The sequence below is a fragment of the Cavia porcellus genome, unplaced genomic scaffold (genome assembly GCF_034190915.1).
Source record: "Cavia porcellus strain 051 isolate PalLab524CR breed Dunkin Hartley unplaced genomic scaffold, mCavPor4.1 scaffold_4, whole genome shotgun sequence".
In the NCBI taxonomy this organism is placed as follows: Eukaryota; Metazoa; Chordata; class Mammalia; order Rodentia; family Caviidae; genus Cavia; species Cavia porcellus.
In genome coordinates, this window is record NW_026947487.1 from 62,639,294 (window position 1) to 62,655,109 (window position 15,816).

General features: G+C 45.5%; 1 pseudogene; it reads left to right on the forward strand.

The window, feature by feature from the left end:
* The first annotated feature begins 15,271 nt into the window (after nt 1-15,271).
* LOC106025213 (cAMP-regulated phosphoprotein 19-like) lies at nt 15,272-15,602 on the forward strand (annotated as a pseudogene).
* The last annotated feature ends 214 nt before the right edge of the window (nt 15,603-15,816 follow it).

Sequence of the window (15,816 nt, forward strand, 5' to 3'; positions counted from 1 at the left end):
AGAAGAAAATGCATCTTGCGTTCTCCAAGGGCACAGATGGATGCAAAGATGAGACACTTAAACCTGGACCTGGCATCCAAAGGATACTTCGGCAGGCTATTCTCTGAGGTCAGCACTGCATTGACCATGGAAGGACCCACTCTCTACACCACTGCTAAAAAGGAAGAGCTAATGATGGTGGCATGGGTCCAGCCAAAGACCAGGATCATGAGGATACCTGGGTGGCCCTACAGACACCCCATGCTGCCTTAACTCTTTAAAGCCATCCATGAGGCCAGGAATGATGGTGCATGCCTGTAACCCCAGCACCCAGGAGGCTGAGGCAAGAGGATCACTGTGAGTTCAAGGCCAGCCCGAGCTGCATAGTGAAACCCTGTATCAAAATGACAAAAAAAAAAAGAGAAAGAAAGAAAGAAAAAAGAAAGCAAGACCAACCGTCACCCCTGAGAGTTGGTACAGCCCAGCCAAGGTCATCAACTGACACAAGGCAGTTACCGGAGGATAAATTTGCCCTGAACCTGCACCAAGCACCTCTTTCAATAACCAGTTTTATTTTTAAGGCTAAGGAAGAAAACCCTGTGGATGGAGGAGACTACTCCCCATGGAATTCAATTGGCTGCTGCTTCCACTTAGGAAATTAGAAATATACAGAGCACATATTGTTTCCCCTACACAAGGAGCAGGCTGACAACCAGACTCCTCCAGGGACGGGCCTCAAGTCTCCAGGCAAATTAAAGTCCAGACACACGTTCGGGAATTGGAAAGTTCACATGTCTAGGGCCTCAAGCTGAAAAAGGAGAAAAACAAACACACACACCCAAAGGACGGCAAAGCAAGGCATTTGTGGGGGCTGTCAGAGCCAAGTATGGTATTGCAGCAGGAGCTCTGGGTTCCACCCTTGGGTCTCCCTTCTGAACAGTGTCATCTTGCTTTCCTTAATCTCTCTCTCTCTCTCTCTCTGTCTCTCTCTCTCTTTATGTGTCTCTGTCTCTATCTCTGTGTCTCTCTCTCTCTCTCTCCCAGCTCTGGGAATTAAATCCAGTGCCTTTGCACTGAGCTACATCCCCAGTTCCTTTTGTTTGTCTGTTTGTTTTTGTTTTTTTGTTTTTGTCTTTTTCATTTTTATCAGTACCAGGGATCGAACTCACGACTGCCTGCTTGCAAGGCAGGCGCTTATGCCACTGAGCTAAACCCCCAGCCCCTTGTTTTTGTTTTATATATAGGTTCTTACTAAGTTATGCAGGTTGGGCTCAAATTTGAGATTCTCCTGCCTCAGCCTCCCAGAGTGCTGGAATTACAGGTATGCTGCACCCTGCCTGGTTTATTTAAACTTTTTTTTTTTTTGCCATAGTTTCTTTACCTATAAAATCTAGTGACTCCTACTTTTTAGGAACGTTGTGAAGATTATATGACAGGATGCTATTAGCTAGTAAAGTGTTGATACATAAAGGTATTTTAATACATAACCATAGTTACTTTTATTTAACTATTTCACAAAAGAAATGGTTCTCTGTGTTTGCATTAAAACACTTAATAATTGTCTTGCAGTACAAATAGCAACTAAATTATAATCAAAGAAACAACACAGCATTCACCACGTGCAGCCTCTAATTCCCTGCTATCATTTGGTTTAGAATTCAACACTTTCATCTTTATGTTACGCCCAGTGCAGAAATGCCTCGTTTATTTACCAACTAGACACTAATATGCATTCCAAGGCAAATTATCTGCACCAGGATTTGACTACGGTTGTAAAACTTTAAATAACAAATCACTTAGTGAAAAAAAATTTTTTTTGCATTTAAATGAAGAGAAGAGGGGCAACGGAGTTCATAAAGTGAGTCACATCGGCTGCGCTCACTGCGGGCCGGGTCCGCCTGTCTCCACCTCCTTAAACGGAACCGAGCCTCTCAGTTCCTAGGAGGAGGCCTGGAAGCGATTAGTTGTATCTTCGCGCACGAAGTCAACGGCTAAATGTATTACTGCTCACCACCGCCGACCCTCGCCCGGGATTAACGCTATAAACAAAAAAGCAGAAATCTAGTGACCCAGGCCTCCGAAGCCACTAGTTTTGGTCTCCGAAGAATTACAAAAGGGAAACGATGACCCCTACCGACAGGAACGGGCACAGCGGAAGGTGGGGTCCCGAGGACCGGAGCCGGACACACAGGTTTCACTGCGGGAGGATTTCTTGGAGGCTCAGAGGCACAGGGCCTGGCTTCCCTTTCGCCTGCCGGACCTCAGAGAAGCGGCCGGCCCGGGTAGAGTGGGAGCTGTGTTTGTATCTGCAACAGGAACACTGCACGGGAGGAGTGCCGGGCCTGGTGAGCATCCCAAGACGAATTGTGGTCTGCAAGAGCAGGTCCCTGCCACCTCTGGCAAGGCTGCAGCAGACAAGCTCTAGAATAAATTCCACGCCTGCACCCCTCCTGCCCACTCTTGATTGCAGAGCCTGAGGCTCTAGGTTTTTTGTTTGTTTGTTTTGTTTTTTGTTTTTTTCTGAGACAGCATTTGGCTATGCAATTTGGGCTTGCCTTGAACTCACTTTGTAGCCCAGGCTGGTCTCAAACTTGCAATAATTCTCCTGCCTCAGCCTCCCAAGTGCTGGGATTACAGGTATGGTAACTCACCGTCTTGAGGCTGCAGCCTCCCCTCCAGCCCAGTGGGACTCGGTCATGGACCCCACTCAAATGAGTGGGTATCATTCCAGAGAGGACGAACAATCCTCAAGCTAGCAACCCAGTCTCTGGACAACAGTGGAAAGGAACATCTGGGACAGAGTGGACAAAGCTCAGAGTACCCACTACCAAGAGTACCCAGGGGCCTAGCAAAGTAACCAGTGTGGTCACCCGCAGTGCCCTCTCCCAGGTGTCCCAGCTCCCTACTCTAGGGCACACGGTGGGGTGGAACATGTGCCTACTCCGTCTGTGCTTTGAGTAGAAGTCAGAGCACGTGGTCGGAAGCAGGGACCTTCCTGAGCTCTTCTCCACCCCTAGCCACAAGCTAGTGGAACACAGGAGTCATGCTAGCCATCCAAGATCACCAGGTTGAGGACCTCGCCAGAATACTAAAGTCCAATGATTTGGGAGGCTGCATCCGGAGAGGCAGCCAGCCTCTGCTGCTTCTTAAACTGAGACCAGAATAAACCATACTGAGGCTGGTGCTGGTCTGAGAGATCACTGGCCTGCTTTCCTCGCACCGTGGTGCTGTAGAGAATGTTAGTATGAGCTGGGGCTGGTGGTGCATGCCAGGAGTCACAGCACTGAGGCTGAGGCAGGATTGCAAGTCTGAGCCCTTCTTAGGCAACTTAGTGAGACCCTGTTGCAAAATTAAAGTATATATATATATATATGAAGGAGCTGTGTAATTCACAAGTACCAAACTCCCCACAATGATTGCATTTATTGTGTTCTGCACACATGCACTAATAAAAATTTTTAAAACAACAAAATAGAACAACGTTGTAGAGAATATATTATTTACTGATTTTGATAGTCTTTTTTTAAGAGAAAAATGGTAAAAAAAAAAAAGAACCAGAGATTCAAAACTGGTTAGTATAACAGTTACAACAAATAACACATCCTATAATTGTTGTCTTTAAGTAGTTATTCAGGGTACAAAATCTAGGTACACTATCTTGTCCAAACAATATTAGCAAAAACCTTTCTTTTCAATGAACTCATTCAAAGAGAAACCAGCTGTGCGACTATCTTATCTTGTGTATATGTATTTTTCCCTTTTTTCCTTTCTGATTTTGAAAGTCTTCATTGTTAGTCTGTTTTCTGTTGCTACAACTGAATTCCCGAGACCGAGTCAATGAGAAAAGCAAAGAAGTTTATCTGCTGGTGGTTCTAGAGTGAGAGGCCCAGGAGCACGGGCTCAGCATCTGCGAAGCTCCTGGCTGAGGAAACCAGAGGGGCACCCTTGCTTTCCAGCACGGGTCCTCCTGTGACTGTGAGAGCAGCACTCACCCCTGCCCAGCAGCTCCCCCAGCGCAGGGAGAATGGCAAGTACCTCACCTGGACTGACCTCTCCTGAGAGCCCCACCTGACAAGGGCGATCCGATTTCAATGAGTTTTGGGGTGGCAGCCACATATAAGCCACAGCATCCCATTTAAAATGTTTTCCAGGGTTTTACTAAGAAATGTGGACTTGCTTTGGCAAATCTAACTTTTTGTACCCCACCTTCTGTTCAAAATGACCGCAGGATTCCTACCACAGTTGTGTGAGCAGTGAGCTTCCCAGCAGCCCTCTTGTGCCCCTGCTTAAACTCCTAGAGGCCTCTCCTTCAGCCCAGCCTCCTCTCAGCCCTCCCCCAGCTGCATGGCCTCTCCTCTCAGGCTCAGTCCCTGCTGCTCTACTCCAACACTGTGCCTGCCTGTATCTCACCCCAGGCCCTTGCACCAGCTACTCACCATGCCCACCTGCAGCATCCCTCCCCCACGTTCATACACAGCTCCCCCTGCCCCCCCACCCCCCGGGCCTGCATGTGCTCCTCCAAAAGTGCCTTCTCTCATTTCTCCATGCTTAGCAGTTTGCATTTTGGCTTCCTTATCTGTAATTATGGAAATAAAAAAAGGCTTCCTTTGAAGAATGAATTACATGAAATATCAGACATGAAATACGGAGAACATGGCTAATGCTTATTTTAAAATGCATTTCTTTATTGTAACAAATTCTCCTGAGTGTATCGGTTGCACTGTCATGGCCTCCTCAATGTCCTGTGCTGATCAAAACCTTTACCTTTCCAGGTCATCTTGACTTTGGGAAAGAACCAGAAGTGTATGACGCCAGACCTGATAAGTAGATGAAGACTGCAGTGTTTTCACGAGCCTGCCTTTCTGTTAGATGGCACTCAGCAGCCACATTTACCATACTTCTTATCATACCTTATACACATAAAGAGGTTTCCCAGAACTGCTCTAGAAAGTACAAAACTGATGGGATACACATGTTCAAGACCAAGGGGAGTATTGTGGGGGAAATTAATGACAAGGTGTCTTTTATCATAATAATTTTTTAAAGATTCACCATATATTTTGATCACACCTTTGTATAACATGCACTGGGAGCTTGTAGTAATAGCTAACTAATCATTATTGTGCCTTTAACTTTGCTTTGTGGCTCTTATCACAATTCTAAGTACTGATTTGTGTGTATTTGATCTCCACTGGACTGTGAACTCCATAATGCCTTTTTTGTTTACTACTGTAGAACCAAAGCCTGGCACAGTTCCTGGTATCAATATATATTAATTGAATGAATTCATCCAATGGGGCAGCACTTGGCCATGGACATTATACACAATAGAAAACCATATCAAGGAATCAGAGGGTGAATCTAAATGACCTTAAGATGCTAGTATACAAGGCCTGGGGCCAAAGTGTCTCAGTTACTTTCTCATTGCTGAGACACAAAATCCAACATAAACAATTCAAATGAGGCGAATTTTATTTTGATCACAGTTTATAAGGGTTTCGGTCCAAGATCAGCTGGCTCCAAGGCAGGGTGGCATGGCAGAGCGGCATGGAGAAGGAGAAACAGTCCATGGCGTGGCAGTCAGAAGCAGACAGTATGAAGGGACAAGGAAGGATGTATAGACGTGCACTCTGGGCCACGCCCACACTGACCCACCTCTCCCCACTGGGCTTCATTTCCCAACATCAAGCCCAGCTAGAAACCCATCAGTACCACACACCCAAGATCCAGTCACATCCCAGAAGTCCCATCTATCGATACATGAAGCTTTAGGGGAATCTAGACACCACCCATAACACCAAGCATGTAAGTATGCATGAGGTCCTAGGTTTAATCCCAGTATCATGAAAACAAAACAAAACACTAATGTACAAAAATACATTTGAGCAGCTTCTTTTTTTCCCTTCCTTGCTGTATTTAGGATTGAGCCCAGGGCCTTCACACTGAGCCACCTGTGGCCCAACTTCTTGCTACCTCCACCCTGCCATTCTGCCTTCCCGTCATCCCCTTTTATCCTTTTGTGTCCCCGAGTCTGTATCTGAGACTGGAGACCGAGAGGGTGCTCCACGTTCCTCTGTGCTCTGTACCACCCACATGTGGTATCTGGCACACAGGAAGTACCAAGTACATTTTGCCCAATAAGTGCTGAGAAGGATGGATTCATTCTTGCATGCAGAGATGGATGGACAGACAGATAGAAAATGAGTCCAGTGAGAGGATGGTGATACTGTACCCTGCCCCTGAGCATGGAGGGAATTTTTCTTGTGATTTCAAAGATCCTCCGCCAGATCTCCACCTAGTAAAAGCAGAAGTGATCCCTTTCCTTCAAGTTCATTTAAAATCTAAACATGAATAGGGCTTGATGGGCCCGTGACACTGAGGCTGGTGGGGTGGCTTCTCCATACTCCTGATAGCTGGCCTGGAGATGGAATTGCTTCATTCTTCACAGTAAAGTGCAGTGAGTTCTCCCTCTCTGAACAGCAAGCGCACACTGCAAAGACATTCTGCTTCTATAAATATGCTTTTCTAAATGTTAAAGGGTTAGAGCAATTTCCAAAGGTCTCTGCCTCGAAGGAGCCCTCAGATGATATTTAATTGAACTACTTTTGCTTTGAAAAGTGAGGAAACTAAAACGTAAGATGTGGAAATGCTTCTTGGTTTTATGTCAAAATACAGGTTTCTCGATAAAAAAGTGGAAAGAGAATTTGTCGTTATTAAATTCAGAAAAAAATAAAACCATAAACAGCTCAACCAAGAGGAGACAAGTATAGGATGTTGTAGGACGGATGGAGGAAATACATTTCCTTTTAAACTCTCGTTTCAAGCCCTTAACAACTGTTGTAGGCACTTTTGTTGATTAAAAAATCACTAGAAGTCTCCCTCCCTCCTTTGGTATTGAAAATTGGACATTAAATATAAACATGTTTGCCACAAGTTTAAATAACTTCTTTCATAATATCCCCGCCGTGTTTTCTGAGCAAATGCCTTTGAACAGAGGAAACCGGATCTTGTAAGGGCTTTAAAGAGAGAAAGAGAACATCGGAGCGGTGCAAACTCTGAAAATGAGCAAATGATCAATGTGTCATTTCTTATTTGTGAAAGCACCCGAATGAAAATTGGCATACTTTCAACCCCAGTCACGTCAAGGAGCCTGCAATTAAGTCCCTGCTCCTGGTAGAGATACTGAGAACGCTGATGTATTTCAGGATCTGATGTGAGGTTCTCTGAAGACAAAGAGGACAGGCGCGCCCCCGCTCAGCGTGTGCAGAGGCGGCGGAAGAGCCGTCCGCATCGGTACCATTCCTTCAGACCACAGTGCGGATGGCGCCCCCTAGCGTCCTTCAGGGAACGACCCGTGCGTCCCTCCTCGACCTCAGCATCTCTTTGTTAAGAAAGAGGGAGGAAAAAAAAAAAAAAAGAGCTCTAACGGATATAACAGCAAGTGTGTTTAGGGGTGTTAAATAGCTGACTATATTAATGTTTTTGGATCATTGAACACAGCTGTTTGCAGTCTCTCTGTTTGAATGTCTACTTTGTATTCTTTGATACTGTGATTTGAGCAACTATTTCCAAGATGATAATATGTAATCTATTAACAGGTGATTTCTTACTGCTATGTTTTTTTTTTTTGTAGTTCTGTATTATGTGTAACCTTACACTGCTTTGTTTTGTTTTGTGTTTTTCTCTTTTTCCTCTTAAATAAAAAAAAAAAAAAGACTCCCCATCAGGGAAATGGCCTTCCAATTTGAGGGGAAATCCCATCAAAGAAAGACAGGGTCCCAAATCCCATGATGGTGGCCAAGAGGGATACATATTTCTAAATCCCTTAGGCCTCAGATCGGACCCAGGCTCAAAGTAAGACAGACCAGAGCTCTTGCCCAGGACCCTGAATATTAAGGGGTGACACAAACTACAAACACAATGGAGACCACTAAAGACAGGGGCTGTGGCATCTGCACTCCAGCCTGGTGGAGTGGGGCAGGCAGCCACTTGTCTCTGCTCTAGGGTAACAGGGTGGGGAGGAGCAGGGCCTGTGCGCACTGTGCCAAGCTCATACATGGTACTCAGCCTGTGCTGGGGAAGCTGGATCTGGCAGCAGCCACTACACAGTCTCTTCCAGGGTCCAACTCCTGTATCCGAGCTACACAGCCTCACTGAGTACCTGTTCTCCCTGAGTCTCCAGTATCCCTGCAGTGTATCAGTCTTCTGTTAATTTTGTAGGACCTGCGATGTTTGTGCATCTGTCCTCTGCCCAGCCAAGCCATAGCTGCACACCCATCCTTTTTGGCCAGCTAATCCCATGTGTCCTGCCACCTAAATGCCTCATCCAAGGCCACTAGGCAAAGATGTGGGTGGACAGCCCAGATAGGAAGCCCGGGTAGGGCTTTTCTGCCTTTTCCCTGCCCTCTTCTACCGCACAGGGCTTGGAGCATGTATGACCACAAAACCCAACGCCCTACACTTCAAAAACACAAGCCAGCTTCAGTCAGGGCAGGCAATGTCCAGTGCCTCTAGAGAGTTGTAGGACATGCTTCTCTGCACAGGTGCAGCCTGTCTGTATCCAGACAGCATCCATGGAGATATGGCTATCAATTATGATTCCTCTCTCCCTGAAAGATATGTCCACAGCCTGGGAAATGTGAATCATGGGAAGACGAGGTGCCAGGCACCAACACTGGCTCTGTGACCTACCGTGGGATGTGAGCCTGGGCTAGAAGACTGAAGAGGCAGCTCCACAGAATTCTTCCAGACTGGCAAGTGTGGTTTGTGCTGGCTCCAGTATGATGCTGGAGCAGGTATTTCCCAGGGTCCTGGATGGGTGAGCACTCTTGTCAGTTGGAGGCTCCTGAGTGCCCTGTCATCTTCCTGTGGGGCTGATGAGCTACATCAGGCTTGGAAAAGAAGTTGCTGACCATCAACTCAGATCTGCCTGTGACCTCACTGGGGAGCAATGACATCACAATCCTCCTGGTTTCCATGGCAGAGAAGCCACCCACATGTGGGGAAAATGTCCTGCAAGATCTTTACTAGATACCTGTGTTTGGTTGTCTGGAAAAGGGGTGATCATTGGATATCCTAATTCAGGCTAACTTTTCATCTGTGCCTGGGAGGACAGTGCAGCAGATAAACTTGGGTCAGGCCTCTGGACAAGGGCCCTCATTGTACACACAGCCTCAGGGGCCATGATGTATCCCTACAGTGTTTGCCCAGCACATCTCCAAACTTCCCCATTCATGAGGGGACCAACAGCCTGGTATGAAATCAGGATCCCACAGTTTCCTGGGTGACATATTGGTGAGTTGCTCAAAGGCCCCTAGCTGGTTAATAACAGCTTCCCGGAGACCCACTGTCTCACCTACACCATTGATGTGGGCACCACAGAACAGCCAGGGCCAAACAGAAAAGGACAGGCATGCTGTGCCAAGAGCTCCAGGACACAGGTCAGAAAAGAGTTCTGCTTCATATTTTCTCTTTTTTTTTTAAAGAAAAAACCCAGAAAAATAGATTTAAAAAAAAACAACAGCAACAACAACAAACAATAGTGATATAGATTTTCAAAACAAGATGATAGGAATTTAACGATGGTTGCTTTGTTGCATATTATTTTCAAAATAGTTGCTCAGGTTACCAGATACAGGAATACAATGAAACAATAAAATGGAACAGGGCCCAGGCATGGTGGCACATGCCTGTAATCCCAGCAGTCGGTAGGCTGAGGCAGGAGGATCACTACAAGTTCAAAGCCAGCCTGGACTACAAAGTGAGTTTAAGGGCAGCCTGAACTGCATAGCAAGACCCTGTCTCAAAAAAAAATTTTTTTTAATATAGCAAAACATTGGATTTCAAAAACAAGACTAAAGGAAATCGCCCACCGTTTCTATAATGCATTGTTGGTATTCTCCAAAAACTGCTCAGACTACCAGCTTTAGGCCTGCAAAGTCAATCAAATGATACAAGCATTAAGTTTTTTGTATTTTTTTTACATTAGTTGCTATTATCTCAGCCTGACTTTCTCCAAGTCAGCCAGTTGCTTACTGGGGGGAGAGAGCAGCCCTGCTCTTCTGGTCTCCCAGCCTGCACACAGTTTGGCTCAAGGGTCATTTCCTCCCCCTCCCGCATGGCTGTTTCTGCCTCATAGGAAGGTGTGGTTCCCGCCTTCATATTTTCATCCTGGCCCAGAAGCATAACCTTCACTTATGAAATCTAAGGAACAATGTCAGACATTCTGAATATTTTAAAGTGTATTATTAAGCTTTACAGGATGGAGATACCTACAGAGTGGAATACTATGAGGGTGATCCTGAGGGTGGCAATGACCTGTCCAGGTGCCGCCACATCATCCCTCCTCCTCCTAGAATATAAAGGAGTCTTTGTCCTCCAAAAGCTGCCAACAACACCAGCAGGTAGCAGTCATGGGAAACAGAAGCATCTCACCCAAGGAACGCACTTCAGTGCCTCAATCTTCACTTGTAGCAAGGAGACTGAAAACATGTCTTCCTCCTTTTGTCACCAAGTACATGCTTGTGGTAAAAACATACAGAAATTCATTAGAAAATAAACTCCCACAGTGTCCTAAGACGCTGAATAGAAAATGTTGGCTCCCATTACAGATCTAGAAGTGGAGACCTCAAATAAGACAACACAAGCACAACTTGGGGATGCAGCTCAGTGGTAGAAAGCCTGTCTAACATGTTCCATTCCCACTGTGGCAGGCAATCAAGCAGAAAGAAAAAGAAAGCAAGGAAGGAAGGAAGGTAATGGGGAGGGGAGGGAAAGAAAGGGGAGGAGAGGGAAGAGAAAGAGAAAAGGAGGGAGGAAAGAAGGAAGGAAGAAGGGAGGGGGGAATAAAGAAAGTCCCTGCCCCTGTTTTTTATCCAGTGAGCCACTGTGTCCCTGTAATTCAGGATCAGCAAACTTTTCCAAACAAGAGATGGGGTCCGTGGACCACAGTACGCCCTCTATTGATCTGAGTGCACTATCGCTGACTTCTGACACAACACGTCACAAATTCTTTAATCTTGGCCTTGAACATCTTTCAACAATAACAAATTCCTCTCTCAAATACAGAGGTGGTAATTATTGCAGTAAGAGGCAACATCCTTAGTTTTTCATAAACCATTGGAGGGTGGGTAACCCTCTGCGACACATCCACATTGTCAAGACAACTTCACTTCTCACAAGGACAAACCCTCCCTGGATCCTCCCGCGAGTTCCTCCCCATAGCATGTATCACATTGCAATTCAATCTGCAGAATTACTATGCAACATCTCATCTCCCGTGCAAGCGTTTTGCCTGAAAAACCAGGCGGCAGTCTCAGAGTGCTAACATGAGAATAACTTGTCATTCTGGTAATGGTCTAACCGCATATAAGTGTCTGTCGTAATGAAAATTGGTCTCTTCCATTTTAATTTATTTTGTCAACAACCCAAATGAAGCCTGAATATATCTTCCAACACCACTGCACGCAGATCAAATAAGAAAGAGAACTTTAAAATGATCCTCATCATCATATGACTAAATATTTACATTAAAAAAGGTTCTCTCTTCTGGAAAACATCCCAGCTCTACTGGCCTCCCCTGCCAGTACACCTGCAGCTTTTTGTAACTAATTAAGGAGCTCCAGAAAACACATTTAAAAGGGCCTCAGCAAACAGATGCACACTCCATTAATTAAACAAGCCAGAGCAATCACCCAGGCTGTAATTGGGAAATGTGCTTCTTGCCTCCATTTTAAGACAATCATAGTTATTTGCAAATGCTTTTTGATGGTTTCTCAAAAGACAAAGTGGGCTAGCAGCAGGCTCTGGCTTCCTCTGGCAGGCGGGGCAGATGTTTGGGAAAGGTTGAAAGTATGAGGCAGAGTCATTCAGGTTCTCTAATGAGCTCCTCTGCCCCTTGCTCTCCCTCTAGAAGACCGTGCTAATGAGAGGAGAAAGTTTAAGCACTAAAAAAGGAAAGAGAGCCTGTTCATGTACAAAAGGCACAAAGATGGCCTCATGCAGGGCACTCTTCAGGGCTCTAATTGGGGTATGCAATGGTCCAGGTGTGGGTAGAGGTAGCCAGCCACCGAGTGCCCTGCCCCTGTCCTTAGCTGAGTGTACACTGTGCGCAAAGCCATGTTGGCAGCCGCAAGATGGTACAGAGGTCACCGGAGGGTGAGCAAGGAAAAAGTGGCAAAGGGTCATCCTGCACTTTGCTCTTAGGTTCCAGGCAAGGTTTTAAGGGAACCCCTATATGAAGTAAAACTCCTATATATGGGCTACCCTAGTACTTCAGCTTCCCAGTCAAGCCTAAGAGTCGCTGTGGAGTACAGGGGCTGGGCTTCAGGGTGTTACGCTGTTGTTTCTCAACAGCTCCACCCTTCCACACTCTCCCCTGTGAGGTCAGGCTGAGGCTGAGACTCTGCTTATGTCAGTGGCTTCCTGTTAGGTGATAACACTGGGCACTAGAGAGAGACTAGAAACCTGGAGGAGGGAGAAAGACCCGTCTGCACCGCTCTGTCATTTCCTGCTGGAAACGACCCCAGGGATGGCCTTTCCCTCCAGCAGCAGTTGCCACTCCTATCTCCAGCTTCCTCCAACAGCCCTGAAGTAACCTCATTCATACTCTTCACTCACCCATCGCGCTGCGCTTTGTTCTCAGAGTCCCCACTCCCGGTTCCTCAGAGCTCTTCTGCAAGAGCGCAGGGTCCATGGGCTCTACTTTCTGAGTTTGTTGCTTAAGCCCTAAGAGTAATATGTGTTTTCTGCAGTTATTTCAATATCTCAGCATCCCCTTATTAAGTCTCTTTTTAAAGAATAGCATAATATAGGGGGGAAAGTAGTGTGATTTTCCCTCCTCTGGCTTGACTCTGATCCAATATTTAATCCCCGGAGTAATTCCAGGAAATTGATGCTCAATGATAAGCCTCTGGAGTTAGTTTAGGTATGTATTTTGGCCTTAAATGCAGTGAAGGAATCCTTGAGAAATACGATGTTAGTAATGATAATCTATATTCTTTAGACGTTCTTGAGGAACAGAATCAATAGAAAATGTACATATAATTATGCAACTGGATTTATTAGCTGGCTTACATGATCAGAGGTAGGAGAGTCCACCATGGCCATTTGCACTCCAAAGAGCCAAATAATCCAGAAGTTGCTCAGCACAAGAAGACTGAAGCTGCAGAATAATAGGGACTGAAGCACCATATTTATGAGGTCAAAGGCCTGATGGTTCACTGTGGAGTCCTCAGTAAGAACCTTCGCTGAGGGCCACGGAGGTGGATCAGCGGCAAAGCACCCGCCTGCAAGCACAAGGTCCTAAGTTTGATTCTCAGTACAAAAAGAAAGGCTGAAAGAAGGCTGGGTGTGATGGCACATACCTGTAATCTCAACAGTTGGGAAACTGAGGCAGGAGGATCACTGAGAGTTTGAAGCCAGCCTGTGCTATAAAGTGAGTTCAAGGCCAGCCTGAACTATGTAGTGAAACTCTCTCACAAAGGAAAAAGAAAATTGACTGAAGAAACTAAAGTCTGATATTCAAAGTCGATGGAGCTCTTCCAAAGTGGGCACATTTTCTTCTTTTTTCCCCTTTTATCCCATCCAGGCTATAACCCTATTTGGTGCCAGCCACGTTCAAGTTAGTCTTCTCTATCAGATTGTTGGCCTCTGTATGACTCATCCACAGACACACGCAAAATTGTGCTCCACTAATCAGCTCAGCATTTTTAATCCATTCAACTTGATATACCATGATTAGTGGTCACACTCCACCCCTGATCAACTTGACAATCAGACACATCCATTTAAACCATATTTAATCTTCAAATACAACAGCAAGCTCATAGTTTAATATAATACGACTATCCTGCATACCACTGGAAATGCAAAAGTCCATTCCCAAAGGCTTCAAAAGTTCTGGCATTTTTCAAAAGTCCAAATCTCTTCTGAGACTCAAGGGAAACTCTTAGCTATGAAACTCTTATATAATCTCAAAGCACAATGGCACAGGCTAATCACTGCCATTACAAGAAGAAGGAATAGGAGATAGAAAATAATGATACCGAAGTAAGACTTAAACCTATCAAAAACATTTAATCCTATGGTTCCATATGTGGAATCTGGAGTACACAATAGTAAAATGCAAGTTCCACAGGGCTTGGGTGGCCCCATCCTTATGGTTTTTCTGGTTGCAGCTCATAAGACCTCTCGGGAAGGTACATATTCAGTAGACATTCCATGTTTCTGGCAGTACTGATATTTGGGGTCTCTACTGCACATTTGGCTTCATTTTCACAGTTTTATCCACTATCCTCTCAGGGTCTCCTTACCTGGCCTTGCAGATATTTCTTTAAAATGTGGGTGGAAGCCTCCCTAAACCCAGAACCCTTGCATTCCGAATGACAGTAAAATCAGCATCATGTGGATGATGCCATGATCTGCTGTCTGTGGAAGGAGTAGCCAGGGCCCCTTGAACCATAGCTGCAGTGGTTCTGAGTGCCTAGATGGCTAAGTATGGTGAAACAAATCCCAGGGCACCAATTCCCTAGCTGGCCCTCCTAGAGCAGAAGCCACAGGGTTTCTTCTCTAATGAAAGATTTTCACCCTTGAGCCTACAATAGATGGGGTCTTTTTGATTCCTGAAATGTCCTCAAGGTATCTTTCTTCTTGTCCTGTACAAAATACTCGATTTATCTTTAATGACACTAATCTCTGTAGCAGCCACACTTTCCTTGGACCCGAATTTATGCATGGCTTTTAGGCCAAAATGTTTTTCAAATTTCCCTGCCCTGCCTTTTGCCCCTGACACTATAACTCTTTTTTGGGGGGAGGGGGGAAGTAACCAGGAATCAAACTTACAACCCTTACAAGGCAGGTACTGTGCCGCTGAGCTGTATTCCTGGCCCTATAAATCTTACTAAAAGCAGATAGCGGCACTCATGCCACAGCCCGGATGTTAGGCTGTCTTGAAATATCCTCACTGTATTAATCAGTCCATCAGTCTCCTGAAAAGTCTCAGGGCATGGGAAAAATGTAAATAAATTTTCTCATACAACATAAAATATATGGCCTGTAATCCAATGAAGTCTTTGTTTGCAACTGAAACCTTCTGAGCCTGGCCTTTACTGTCTTCATTCCTATCTGCCTTTTGGTGTTCTGAGCCAGAATCAAGCACCATGCTCTACTTACACAATTCTAAGTATAATTGGCCACTTCCAGGTTAGTAGAGGCAGCAGCCTGGGGTGCAAAGAGGGCAGCAGCTGCCCTGTCCTCACATCTCCTTTGGCAACTCACCCACAAAGGGAGCATGATGTCTGCAGAGGTCCCCAAGGTCGGGCTGGTCAAGGAGCTGAAGCAAATGAGCAATCACAGTCCAATGAAAGCAGAAGAAGCAAAACTAAGAGCAAAGTACCCTCACCTGGGACAGAAGCCTGGGCGTTCCAATTGTTTAAGGAAATCATTGAGAAAGGGCAAAATATTTCAATTCTGGGAATTACAACGTGATTAAAGCAAAGATGAAGAACAAACAGCTGCCTACTGTGATCCCAGATAACAATGAGGTCACTGGTGGCCACATTCCCACTCCACAGGACCTACCTCAATAGAAAACATCCCTTGTCATGAGCAAGCTGGCTGGCTGATTAAGAGAGCTAACCTGTATGGGTCTTCTAGCTCCCTTTATTTGTCCTTAATCTGTTACTTATCTATTTTTACTTCCTTTCATTCACTAAAGATTGAAAGCTTTGAAGGCAGTGGTAGTGCTGCCAGTATAAGGGCACACACATATGTCAAGGTTCCAAACAGTTTGTGTACTGACGAGAAGGACATGTTGAGCAAACACATCATCTACTTCCA